Source organism: Lygodium microphyllum, chromosome 27 (genome assembly GCF_053477565.2).
Source record: "Lygodium microphyllum isolate KBCC chromosome 27, Lygodium_microphyllum_v1.1.10, whole genome shotgun sequence".
In the NCBI taxonomy this organism is placed as follows: Eukaryota; Viridiplantae; Streptophyta; class Polypodiopsida; order Schizaeales; family Lygodiaceae; genus Lygodium; species Lygodium microphyllum.
The window spans coordinates 85,753,015-85,766,829 of NC_141161.1; positions in this window are offsets into that span (position 1 = coordinate 85,753,015).

Consider the following 13,815-nt stretch of genomic DNA (forward strand, 5'->3'; position numbering starts at 1 on the left):
ACTTTGAGCATGAGCTAGAAGAAGAGCAATAGGCCCAATAGTTTAGCCCACTACTACCAAACATGCCTTGAGGAAGATCTACAAGAAGGCAGTGAAGTACTCGAATGCATCATTGCAGCTAAGAGAAGAAATTGGGAATTGGTGGAGCAAGTGCATCAGAGAGCTAGAGCACAAGCCCAACAGTTTCCTAGAGAGCCCATGCCACAAGCGAGGATTGATATCCTGTCAACTGGCCACAGGAGTTGAGAATTTCAGAGCAAAGAGAACTCCAAACCTAGCCCTTCGAGCTATCATTCCTCTACCCACGCGCCCTAGATCGAGACCTACCAGTGGAAGTAGTGGACAACATAATTCAAATGTCCAACAACTTGGCGAATTGATGGGTCAAGGAGCAGAGCATAGTTATCACTCGATGGAGGTGGGAGGTCCGAGACTATTGGCAGGACAAGGTGTACTAGATTCCCAAAATGGTCCAAGGCTATGAAGCACAGCCCAAGTGGCGGAGAAGGATCTGGGGTACAAACCTTGATGCATGGATGGCATTCTGTGGCACACTCCTTGAATAAAGGAATGATCCTATCTACATGCCCTACCCTCGTAGACATAGAGTGGATTACAATAGGGAGGATCATGGTAGGTATGACTTTCCCAAGTTCTAAAATGCCAATGCACAGAATCCCAAGGAGTGCCTAACTTTCAAGGCAGGAGACGTCCGTCCTTCAATCACGTGCTTCCTCAAGGATTTCTCATCCTATCCAAACCTCACTTTCATCACAACTTGTAATTATCATAAAACTATTAGGTTTCTACTAAAGCAAAAGCTAGTCGCTGAGGAGGCCCACCTCCCTCCACTCTTTTTTTATCTCAACCTAGAAATAGATAGTTGTGCCATGGCCCATGATGAGAGCGATGTTGTTACCCTCTTTTTGTATTAAGGTACTCGAAGACATGAATGATAGCTAGTTTACGAGGTATGGATACACATTTTGTGTACCACACCTCTAAACATCAAGGCTAATCTCAAGAGTTACATGCAAAGTTGTGCCTTTTTTAGCAAATCCCTTAGGTCACTCCAGAATGCATCATCAGAAGAGGGTCGCGGTACAACCTAAGAGTACCCATATATCTATGGTGTCAATTGAATTTATCTATTTTTTAAAAAATACATTGGTCACAATCACTATACCTAGGGGTCCTCAAGTTACCAATGTCTGGTGACTTCGGTCGGTTGGCTCCATCTCTAATCCCCTAGCCCATTTTGATTCCTCGCATCACGCTTAGGACACATCAAGGGCAAGACATATCGAGGGAGGTCACACTCGATGACTTGTCTCCCTAAGCCATGCACCGCACCTCCAACAATGCACAAACTAAGTCCTCAAGTGTGGGATAACAAGTAGGCAAGCATGTGGTTCCCAACTCCTAGTTCCACTCACACAAGCACTATGAACCACATGGTAAGGTAGATATGCACGGAGGTAGTACACCTTCTTTTCTTTTCAAGTAAAAACAAATGCTGCAACCCACCAATATCGACGGCTCCCATCATCCATGCAATAATTTCTTGGCCCCCGCCACCTCAACCGGTTAATCATCTCCCCAAAAAACCAATCCCCATGTCACCTCATCATCATTGACTCACACTACTGTCCTTTTCAATCACCGAATCTTCATCGGTGCAAAACTGCCAGTGTCATGGAACTTGCAACCATCTCTCTAGGAGGGGGGTAATGTTACTCAATATATCACCATGTAGCCCACATGACGCAAAGGAAAACCAAGGAAGTCCCCTGTCAAAAAGTGAATGAAGAAATTCATTCTGCTCAAGCACGAACAATGCACGAGATGGCAACCTCAGAAAAAATGTGGGGGAGCTCCAACTACTTTGGCGATGTCCTCTCAAGGATAAGGGAGGCCCTGTCAAGAATGAAGGATGCTCTCTTAAGGATGATGGAAAGCACCAAAGTTTCTAGTAAGGTGCTCAAAAAGGATGGACGTAAGCATCGAATATTCTAGCAAGGCTCTCTCAAGGATGAGGGAGAACCTCCGAAGACTCTCGTAAGGAAAGTGCAAGGTGCAATGCAATTCATTTTATATGAAGTACAGGTTTCCTCTGTGCAAGTGGTAAACTCTAAACAGACATAGGTGAAGGGATAAGGCAACTTGAAGGGAATAGTAAAAAGCCATGTTCCACTCGTGTCGTCGCAACCTCGGAGGGTGAGAGGGGGATCCGTCCAACACCATCTTAAATTTCAAAGACAGATCTGCACCTCCCCCCACCAATCTCCTTGGGGGATCCATCCAACACCATCTTTAATTTTCAAGGACAGATCCACTCAAAATCAGCGTCAGGGAGCCACCTGCCCCAACTATATCTTCAATTTCAAGGGTTGCTCCATCCAACACCATCCCCCGCAAGGGCTTGTATATAAACTGAAAAAAGCCATCTGGCTACACCCATCCCACCTTCCAACTACTACCCATTAGTGCCATGGGACTGGCACAAGGCTAAGAGGGGGGTAATGTTAACCTTAACACAAGAAGAAAGTGAAAAAAGTGGAAAAGTGCAAATCACGACCTAAAAGAGGTGGCCTAGAAGGAAATCGAACACAATGGAAGAAGTAAGAAAGGAAACGGTCGAAAGCGCAAGGGCGACCTCTAAAGCTAAGTCAAAGGTAAAATTGCATTTTTAAATGCAAGGAACCCCTAAAACTTTTTGTAACTAGGCTCCCTCCTGTGCAAATTGTAAAGGTAGATGGGCGGTAGAAAGAAAGCTAGGAAGATAGGAGTACAATGGGAAAAAGGGCCTAGGCAATTGAAAAATGAATGAGGAGCTCATTCTTTGGTGTGTGGCAAAGTGGACTCGTCTTCTTCTCTCCTTCTTGCTTGCTTGTGTGTGCTTGAGTGAGGGAGTGAGGGAGTGTGAGAGTGTGAGGGTGAGGGATTAAGGAGAATAAGCTCTCCATCATCTCCTCTCTTCTACTCTTCTCTTGTCTTGCGCGCAGCTCTATGGAGGATGAAGCTTGAAGGTGGAGGGTTGAGGTTGCTTGAGCTTGCATCAATAATCAAGGAGCTACCGGTGTGCTTGAGGGAGGAGACAACTCATTTGGGAATTTAGGTAAGCTCACTACACCCCAATAGGATTGAAGTTGTGTCGACTAGGTGAGAGATAGCCATAGGTGTTCACTTGAAACACTTGAACAATAAGCAATCCATGGGTCTTGATGGTTGAGCGTGAGCTCGCCTCTACACGCATATTTTTTATGCCTTATTGACTTGGAGTCACTAGCAACTGATGTTCTTAAGTCCCCTCCTTGAGTAAGGAATTTGTAATTGTGCAATATGACCTGGTTGTAAAGATGCATTCTTAGAAAAGAAAACCTAGAACCATGGTTGACCAAGAACATGAAGAGCACAAACAACATACCAATTGATCTTCATCACTTTCAAGCAAACTTAGCATCCACAATAGGATTGTGCCACTTCCATCCTCTTGTGCAATTGATGCCTCATACTTTTCCATGTCCTTGAGTCTCTTGCTCAAGTAAGGAAATTTCATGTCCTTGAGTCCCATATCCTCCTAGAATTACTAGCAAACCAATGTCCTTGAGTTCCATATCCTCTTGGAGTTACTAGGATCCGATGTCCTTGAGTCCTTTGCTGGAGTAAAGAAGTTGACATCGTCCACTAAGACCTAGTTGTAAAGATATGTTCTTAAAAAAGAAAACCAAGAACTATGGTTGACCAAGAATACTAAGAGCACAAACTAAATACTAGTTGAATTTTATCGCTTTCAAGCAAATCTAGCATCCACAAAAGGATTGTGCCACTCTTATCCACTTGTGCAACTGACACCTCATACTTTTCCATGTTAACTAGGCCAAGTCTTTTAATTATTGCAACTCTTTCTTCTTTAGTAGGCCATTGATGTTGCTCATAAGCCTTGGCCTTTGCTTCAATGCTTTCGAGGATCTGATTGCCTGTAGCAAACATCTAAGAGATGTCAATCTATCTTATATATTGTCCACCATGAGTCACCCTCACTAAATTGCATTAAGGCAATGAGTCTAATCCTCACAAATGCCTATGAACTCATTATATCAACTAAGAACATATAGTCTTGGTCATTCAACATTGTAAATGTGGGTAAGCTCAAGCTAAATAGGATTCCATCCTCCTCACATGCATCAGTTGATTGTATACCCTCTAGGTCATCAGGGGCAGCTAGGGCTTGATCAAAACTCTGTAGAGTAGCCTCTACTCTCTCCTCCTCTACATTAAAGGATATCATCTCATTTGCCTCTTCAACCTCTCTAATAGTAATGACACAATGTTTTTTGTCCTCAACATGCAATGCTTGTGAATCCCCTTCTAGATCATTCTCATCCCCTGGAAGATATAAATAGCAAAGGACTACAAAGGAGGATTGCAGAAGACAATATCTATTCGAGTATATTATTCTCTGTATCCTTTTGTGTACTGCCATGTAATTTATCCAATGCCTTGGCTAGTTTTCTCATTGCAACTTTGTTGGTTGCAAAGTCATGTAAACATATTCCTATGCCTCTTTGGTCATTGTGCCACTTAAATTTATTCTTCTATATTCCTCCATGTGGATAGTCAGTACATTTGTACATGAACACAAAACATTCTCAATAGGAAGTGATGAAGTAAACATACACTACAACTTAGGAGCACGGACAATGAGAGTGCACATTGTAGAGGAACATAAAGAGCTATTTAGTTAGGGTTTCCTCTACATCATTCTCAAACTCTAGCTTGAACTTCATCCTATTTATTGTTTCAAACAATGAAAATAAGCAGAAATTGGAAAAAAAATCTTCCAAGCCAAATAAACCTCTTACTATGAATGAGAATCGCCACCACTTATACAAGGCTCCAAGTCAAATAAACCTCTTAAACAAAATTCTCACTCTTACTATGAATGAGAATCACCACCACTTATCCAAGGCTCCTTTGCTTGTGGAAGAAGTCTCCTACTCTTGGTGGTGACCCATGTTGGGTTCATTGCACACTAGGGTTATCACTAAGAAATACATGGGCCCTTCGCTCATGGGAGGGGCCTCCCTCGCTTGTGGCAACCCATGCAAGATTCACCACACATAAGGGGTTACTTCAAAGCGATATAAGGACTCTCCACCTATGGGAGGGACCTCTCTCACTTAGTAGTGACCCATGTAGGGTTCACCCTATATACGAGAGTCACTACCAAGAGATATGAGCACCCTTGGCCTAGTGGTGGGAGGGGCCTCTCTCACTTGGTCATGACCAATTCAGACTTCACTATCTATATGAGGGTCACCACCAAGCAAAGCAGGGGCCCTCCACTTGTTGGAGGGGCCTCAATCTCTTGACGGTGATTGGCCTCCCTCATTTTGTAGTGACCCATGCAAGGTTCATCACACATGAGGGTTGCCAATGATATAGGGGCCCTCCGTCCATAGGAGGGTTCTTCCTCACTTAATAGCAACCCATGTAGGGTTCACCCTACACAAGAGTTACCACCAAGTGATATTGAGGGTTTATCCTATACAAGCGTCACTGCCAATCTGTATAGGGATCCTTCACTTGTGCAAGGGTCTCTCTCACGCACGAGGATTTCACTGCACCACGAGGATCATCCCTTTGCATGTGGAAGGGACCTCTCTTGCTTGATGGTGACCCTACAGGCTTCAACACACACAAGGGTCATCGCCAAACTATAAAAAGGCTTAGAACCCATGAGAGGGGCCTCTCTACCTTCATGTGGCCAATTCGAGGTCAACCCACATTAGCATCACCAAAGAGTGATATGATGACTCTCCGCTTAGTGGAGGCACCTCTCACTTGTTGGTGGTGACCCATTGTGGGTTTACACCACATAAGGATCACCAACAAGCCTACCCTAAAAACTACCATTAAGGATATCCCTTTTACGAAAACACATGTCCCTTTAAAATGAGCATCTAGATGTATAAAGTTGTTATTCAATTTGATTAGAAATAGCATGAAGTTAGAAATAGTCCACACATGTTGCATTGTTGGATAGGATATCATGCGAAGAGTTGGCATCCATCACTGGATGGGTCCTTGACTTGCCATGTCAAGGGAGCAATGGTGGCAAGAGAGCTAGGGTGAAGCAAGAGCGAAACGAGAGTAGATGTACGAGAAAGCAATAGAGCTTGTATGATCAAAGGAGATTGAAAGAACATGAGTATAGTGGGCAAGTGCATACTTCTAAAGTTCCGAACCCTAAACCCTTTTTGAGCAATTCCTGGTAGTGTAAGGTATACCTCTATGGTTAATGGTCCCTTGATGGAATTAAAGAATGATTATTTCCATTTAGTTACATTACTAGTCCCAAGGTTCCATTTTGCACTATTTCAAATTAATGAAAGGGGCAATTTTCTAGGATTCTCTTGTTATTTTTCTTTTGTGTATATATGTGTATTGGGAGGGAGGGATATTCTCTCCTTAGAATTTTGAGCATGCAATAATTTTTATTACATTTTCTAACTCACCATGTGGCTAATTCACATACTCTCCTACTCCCATCACATCACTATATCTTCGATAACAACTACTCTTGATTGCATCCTCAAAGTGTCTTGCCATGACTGTCCCATCATTCCACTCTCTTGAAGGCCTAATGTTTGAAGGTTGCAACATACACGTTAGGAGGGGTTTTGCCCTTTTTTTCCAATTTTTGGCTATTGTGTGAAGACAAGCTTTAAAACTTTCATTTATCAATGACATTTCTTTTTGGAGATGATGCCTATCATTTTTTCACTGGCATTATATATACTAGTTTTAGATTCTAGATAGTGTGAGACAGTCTCTCTACCCTATGTTCTATAGCAATCTCTCATACTCATCATTTACTAGTCAAGGGTGATCTTTCTCTCATTTCAACAAGGATTGTTGGCTGGCTCCAAGCTTCTAGGTGAAGGTTCGTTGTATGAAAGCTCTCCCCTATATATTGATACCTTGGCATCTGTAGCCTCACTCCCAAACTGCCTTACATTTGGATCATAGCAATCTCTTTTTCTTGCCCATATCTTAGGCCATATCATCTACAATGGATATCCCACCCCTTGCTTATATGCAAGCCTTGCAACTTTTCTAGTTGTGCAAAATTCTAGCCCCATGCCTATCAACTAGCAAGCAAAAGGAAAAGACTCTAAATATTATGTAGGCTTTAGTAAGATAATCTCACCAAATATCAATTATAAAATTAGATGGAATGACAAGTCTAATCCTCTTGCTTCAGCTTCAGGCTAGTCCCAAATTCAACAAGCTAGTGTCTAGGATACCAGTACTAGTGTAACTAATGTGCATTCCCTTAGCAATCCCATCTCAAATTTCCCCATATGCATCCCAGATTCCCCCATCTTGAATTGCCCCATATGCATCCCTGATTTTCCAATATCAAATTCCCCATTTGTGATTCTCCCATATGCATCCCAAATTCTCCCATATATATGTGTCCCGAATTTCCCTATCATATGGAATGTAATGCTCTTCTACACTAGTAGCAATATATGTACTACTTTTTAATGCAAATTACTATGTGTATTATTAAAATACTTTAATTAGAAAACCTAAAAAACTAAGCACTTTTTTAAAAATACATTCATCATTTAAAATTTTTATATATTAATGCAAAAGCATTTAATAATCAATCCTTATACCCTGAGCCCATTAATGAAAATCCACTCATTACACTCAATCCCCATACGCTAAACCAATTAATGCAAAAGCTCTTCTATTAAACTAGACACTACATGCATTTTGCCATTTTCTTACTCTTGCATTCACCTAGTTCTTTGTTCTACCTCTAACCCAACTATACATTTGTTGGCATTTGTTGAGCCCTTGTACTCTCAATTGAGTTCACCCCCAAAAGAAACATATCTCTAATCCCTCTAGTAGTGCGAGTCCACCTCTAAAAGGAGCAACTCTACAAAACCATAATGCCAATCTTTTCATAACCTATTCAGCACAGTAATACTTTGTTTTGTTTCCAAAAAATCCCCAAACATTGCATTCACCTTGAGAATTTTCCCTTGGTGATAGTCATTTCACTAGGGGTTCGCTTTTGTGAAGGATCTTTGAGGGTCACCACCAAGTGGGTTCTAGTAACCCATTGCCAAAGGGCGGCCTTTAGCGCTTAATGATGACCCCTGTCTAGTATTCTTGTCATTAAGGGTTAACACCAAGCAATTCTAGCAATCTATTGCCGAGTGCTAGCCTCTATCACTTGGTGATGATCCTCATCCAATGTTTTTATATTCGACGGTCACCTGTTAAGCAATTCATGGTAACCCATTACCAGAGGGCAGCCTCTATCACTTGGTGATAACCCTCGTTTGGTGTTTTTGTCTTCGAGGGTCGCCACCAAGAGATAGAGGCTACCCATTGCCACAAATCAACCTCTATTTCTTGGTGGTAACCATCATCTAGTGCTCTGATCTTTGAGAGTTACCACCAAGCTTTTCATGATAACCCATTGCCAAGGACAACCTCTATTGCTTGGTGGTGACCCTCGTTCAATAATCTTATCTTCAAGAGTCACCATGAAGCAATTCATGGCAACCCATTACCAAGGGGCAATCTTTATTGCTTGGTGGTGACCCTTGGTTAGTATTCTTATCTTCAAGGGTTCACTACCAAGCAGTTCATGGCAGCCCATTGCCAAGGGGCAACCTTTATCACTTGATGGTAACACTTGTGTAGTGTTCTTGACTTGGAGGAGCACCACCAAATGGTTTGTAGCAACCCATTGCCATGGGACAGCCTCTCTCACTTTGGGGTGAACTTTGTTTATTGTTCTTATCTTCCAGGGTCACCACCAAGTGATAGAGGCTATCCATTGCCCCATGGGATAGCCAATATTACTTGGTACTAACCCTTGGTTAGTGTTATTGTCTTCAAGAGTCACTACACCACCAAGCAATTCATGGCAATCCATTACCATGGGACAATGTCTATCACTTTGGCAATTATCCTTGTTCAGTATTCTTGTCTTCTTGGGTTATCACTAAGCGATTCATGGTAACCCATTTCCATAAGGTAGCCTCTATTGCTTTGGTGGTGACACTTATTCGGTATTTTTGTCTTCAAGGGTCACTACCAAGAGATTCATAGTGATAAACATTACATAAAGCAACCTCTATCACTTTGATGGTGACCCTTGTTTAGTGTTCTTACCTTAGAGGCTCACCACTAAGTGATTTCTAGTGACCCATTGCCATGGGATAGCCTGTATTGCTTGGTAGTGACCCTTGTTCAATATTCTTATCTTCAAGGGTCACCACTAAGCTATTCGTGGGCAACCCATTGCCAAGGGGTAGTCTTTATTGCTTAATGGTGATCCTTGTTTAGTGTTCTTATCTTTGAGGGTCACCACTAAGCGACCGAGAGTTAGCCTCTATAGCTGGATGGTGATTCTCACTTAGTGTTGTTTTTGAGGGTCACCACCAAGCAGTTCATGGCAAGCTATTGCCATGAGAAAGCAACCTCTATCACTTGGTGGTAACCCTCATTTCGTGTTCTTACCTTCAAAGGTCACCACCAAGCAATTCATGGAAAGACTATTGCTATGGGGCAACCTCCCTTGCTTTTGGTTGTAATCCTCATTTAGTATTCTTGTCTTTGAGGGTAATCACTAAGCAGTAGAGGCTATCCATTGCCATTGGGCAATCTCTATTGCTTATTATTGACCCTCATTCAATGTTCTAATAAGAGAGGGTCACCACCAAGTTATTTATGGTAAGCCATTATAAGCTATAGGGTAGCCTTCTTTATCACTTGTTGGTGGTGACTTTCATTTAGTGTTCTTATCTTCAAGGGTCATCACCTAGTGGTTCATTATAACCCATTTTTGTCTCTGGTGACCCTCATCCAATGTTCTTCTCTTTGAGGTTCACCACAAGTGATTCGTAGTTCATAAGTGCAATGCAATAGCCTTTTTCGCTTTTTGGTGACTCTTTATGGTCTATGTTTCAGGGTTCATGGCATAGAAGACACACAAGATATTAGGCTCACCATAGAGTTTCAAATGTAGCTTGCAATATCACATCTACCCTTTCAAAGATTGGTTCGAGAAATATATGATTGTTGGGCCATAGATATGCGATGGACCATTAGTGGCAGTCCTCACACTTGAGGATAGTGCTAAATACTTCCTCATCAATTTTTTTGAAGATGCATATTTTCTTATAGCCTATGCGCCCACAAGGTGACAATCATGCGCATAGATTTCCATGGCTTCCACCACCACTAGTGACTTTGATATGATAACTTCTAAATCATATGGATATCTCAGACCATCACATGTGGCCAATTATTATTCTCCCACTTCTTCATTGACGATGAGCTAGGCTGAGATCCCCCATCTCCCATGAGAGACACACACTTACAAAGAGCACGAGCAATACCTTAGTCTAAGCACGAGCAACACCCCTATCCAAACCTATTATATAGATTGATGAACCCCATCAATTTGAGTCCAAGTCCCACCAAGAGCCCAAGCCCCAAACAAAGCCCCACATGACTAAGTCTAAGCACCAAGTTTCTCCAATTGAGCCCCACCAAAAGGAACCCAAGATTGAGCCCCACCAAATCAAGTCTGCCCTAGACCTAGTCCCACCAAACTAAGTGTGGGCCCTAGACCAATCCTCGCACTAACCATAGACTGAGCCCCGCTAGCCATAGACAAAGCCTCTACTTCAACTAATCCTAAACATCACCAACCACCACCACTTTTGATGGAGGATGAGCGTACTCTTGATAGAAAACTCGATAACATCCTTAGTGTGTGGATGACTTGTAGCATGTAGTGGCCCCCCACTTGGGCTATTGTAGCCTTAAGAGGGTAGTGATAGGTGGTTAAGCTCGACAATATTGACATTTGGATGCTTTCTCAATCTAATGAACAGGTATTGACTAACTTTATTATTGTTACACTCCAACAGTAAGTTCTTATTGTTTGTTATCTAGGCATCTTAATCCTTGATCTCATTAGGTATGTTGGTTTAATCATATTTTTTTATCCCTTTTGTTTTTGATAGCTATGTAGTATCTTTGCTGCCATCGAACTTGTAAATCATCATATATTCTCTTGACCTGCTAATGTTGAGGAATCTATAAGACAATTACACCTCATATCTCAAATTTTTGAGGTTATTTTCTTACATAAGGGTTGATGGTGTGCAAATTGTTTTCATTTCCTACCATCAGCATAGATATTTGATCAAGACCATTGCTTGTTTGTGCTCACTCACTTCTTCTATCCTAGTTTTGATGCTAGTTTTATTGTATTTTTATCATATTAGATCACTGGATTTTGATAATGTATGACATTTTTACAAGCACATGTTATTTTACAATACTACTAGCGGGGCTACCATGGAAGAGTTCAACAATAAGTACATGTGTCTCTCCTTTGAGGTTAGTTTGTACACTTTGAAGGTGTTATCAAGAGAATAAACTTGGCATGTGTCTCTAGAGTTGCACATAAGCTTGTAAGCTCCATGGAGAGTCTTGTAGTTCATCAAGACAACCTTGTAGGTACCACGAATATATGGATTATGTGAGTCCCGCAACTGCCTAATTAAGATATCAATCATGATTGGAGAACATGCCTTAATACGTTTCTTCTCCTAAATGTTATATATGATCTTCCAAATGTGAGTGTTATTTAGAATGCGAGCTTATCTTTCCAATCAAAGCTCGCATTTTGTAACTTTGTTTTTTATGCATGATATTGGTATATGAAGGTGCTTCCATTTTGAAGTTAAACAATTCAAAATCACTACCTCTTAGTATATTATAGCTTTAATGGTTGAATATCGCATGTATTAGGTGGTGCAAAGAGATGAATGAGAGAGAGAGAGAGGGAGAGACAGAGAGAGAGAGAGGAGGCACGATGAGAAAGGAGCTCTAGTAAGGGCTCTACAAGAGCATGAAGAAGCCATATGATTATGTGATGCCAATATGGCAGATGTGGAAGAATGGGATTCAATTGAGGGTGGCTTTAGAGAGTGGGTCACAAGTGTTGAAATATTAGAGTGAGAGCATGAGAGTATGTACAAGAGGGAGAGAGAGAGAGCCCAAGTACAAGAAGAAGATCTTCTTAGTGAGTTGTTCACAAGTACAAGTGTTGAAATATTAGAGTGAGAGCATGAGAGTGTGTACAAGAGGGAGAGAGAGAGAGCCCAAGTACAAGAAGAAGATCTTGCTTAGTGAGTTGTTCACAAGTACAACCAGTATACTTTCCTCTACTTTGAGAGTGACCTTTAGGCTATTTATATAGCATTTGGATGGCTAGTGTTAGGGTTCACATGCCTATCTCCCAACACCCCCCCTCAATGCTAGAGTGGCATTGGACTATAAGACATGTTAATGCCCCCCCCCCCCCCCCCCCCCCAACAAAGTGGGATGCTACAAGAGTGCTTATATGTAGAGGATTTATAGATTTAGAAAAGTTGATTGCCAGGTGGGTTGGAGACAAAGTTGGTCTCCAATGCTTTTGGTACTTCAAGAATGGTAGAACATTTATTGGTAATATGCCAGATCTTCTTACATTTGTTGCACTTCATTTTGTCAATATATTTTTTCCAACACTTACTGACAAGATGTCCTGTTTTGTGGCAGAAGGAGCATTTAATGGATACAGTATGAACCAAGACTTGGTCACAAGCTATTGAAGTGGACGCTTGGCTAGTGCTACCTTCTTTTTGATTTCTTTTCTCCTCATCTAAACAAGATTGGATGGTGCTTTCCAAAGTTGGGTTAGGGATATTGGTAAGAGTAGTTACAATGGTTGGAAATACCTTCTTTATGACCTTCAAGAGAATTGCAATGGCATCTTCATCATGAATTGGAGCTTGAACTAAGGCTAGCTATGCCATGAGCCCCCCTTCATGTGAGAAATGAATTTACCTAGGTCCTCTCCTTGTTTATACTCTAGACTAAAAATTCAATCTTAAGGAAGATTTTAGAATTCTTTCTTGTAGCACCATAAAGCTTTTCAAGCTCATCCCATTTCTCCTTGGCAGTGGAGAGTTGGTCGATATGATGAATTAGGGACTTATCTAGATGAAGCATGATGATGGCTTGGGCTCTTTCATCATCTTCTACAGCAAGTGGGTTTGATGGATCAATAACCTTGGTCCCTTTGATGGAGGCCCAGTATCCCCATTCTGTCATTTTATACTTCACTAGTACCTGCCATGGATGAAAGTCCTTTCCATCAAACTTACGAATTTGAGGTCAAATGTCGGCATAAGCCATGGCCATGATAGGAAGGTCTTACCAATTGATCTAGGCAATGGCAGTGTCTAGTCCTTTACACAATGGCCAATAAGTGCAAACCAACTAAAGGAAATGATCTGTGTGTTCATAGATGCCACATAGCCTTACAACTATATAGACTTAAAACTGCAAGGATGAGAAAGGTTGGAAGTCATACATGTGAAGTACTTCAAAATAAGACTTTGGTGATCCTTTCCTTTGGACAACCCTTTGTTTAGGTTTGATTGTCTTCCTAGGCTTTAATAAAGTGAACTTGGATTGAACTTCTAGCTCCTCCCAATCTTGTGGTCTAGTGGATAAGTATTTGGTTGAGCAAGGCTAATCAAGAACTTCAATACTTGTAGAAGATCCGAGAAGATTTCAATTACATCCATAGGGACTGTCGAGAAGCTCTTCTTCTCCTCTTCTCCTTCTTCTCTTCTTTTTTCTCGCATGCACGGCTATGGAGGTTGGAGCTTGTAGTATAGAGATGGAGCTTGCTTGAGCTAGTGCCTTGAA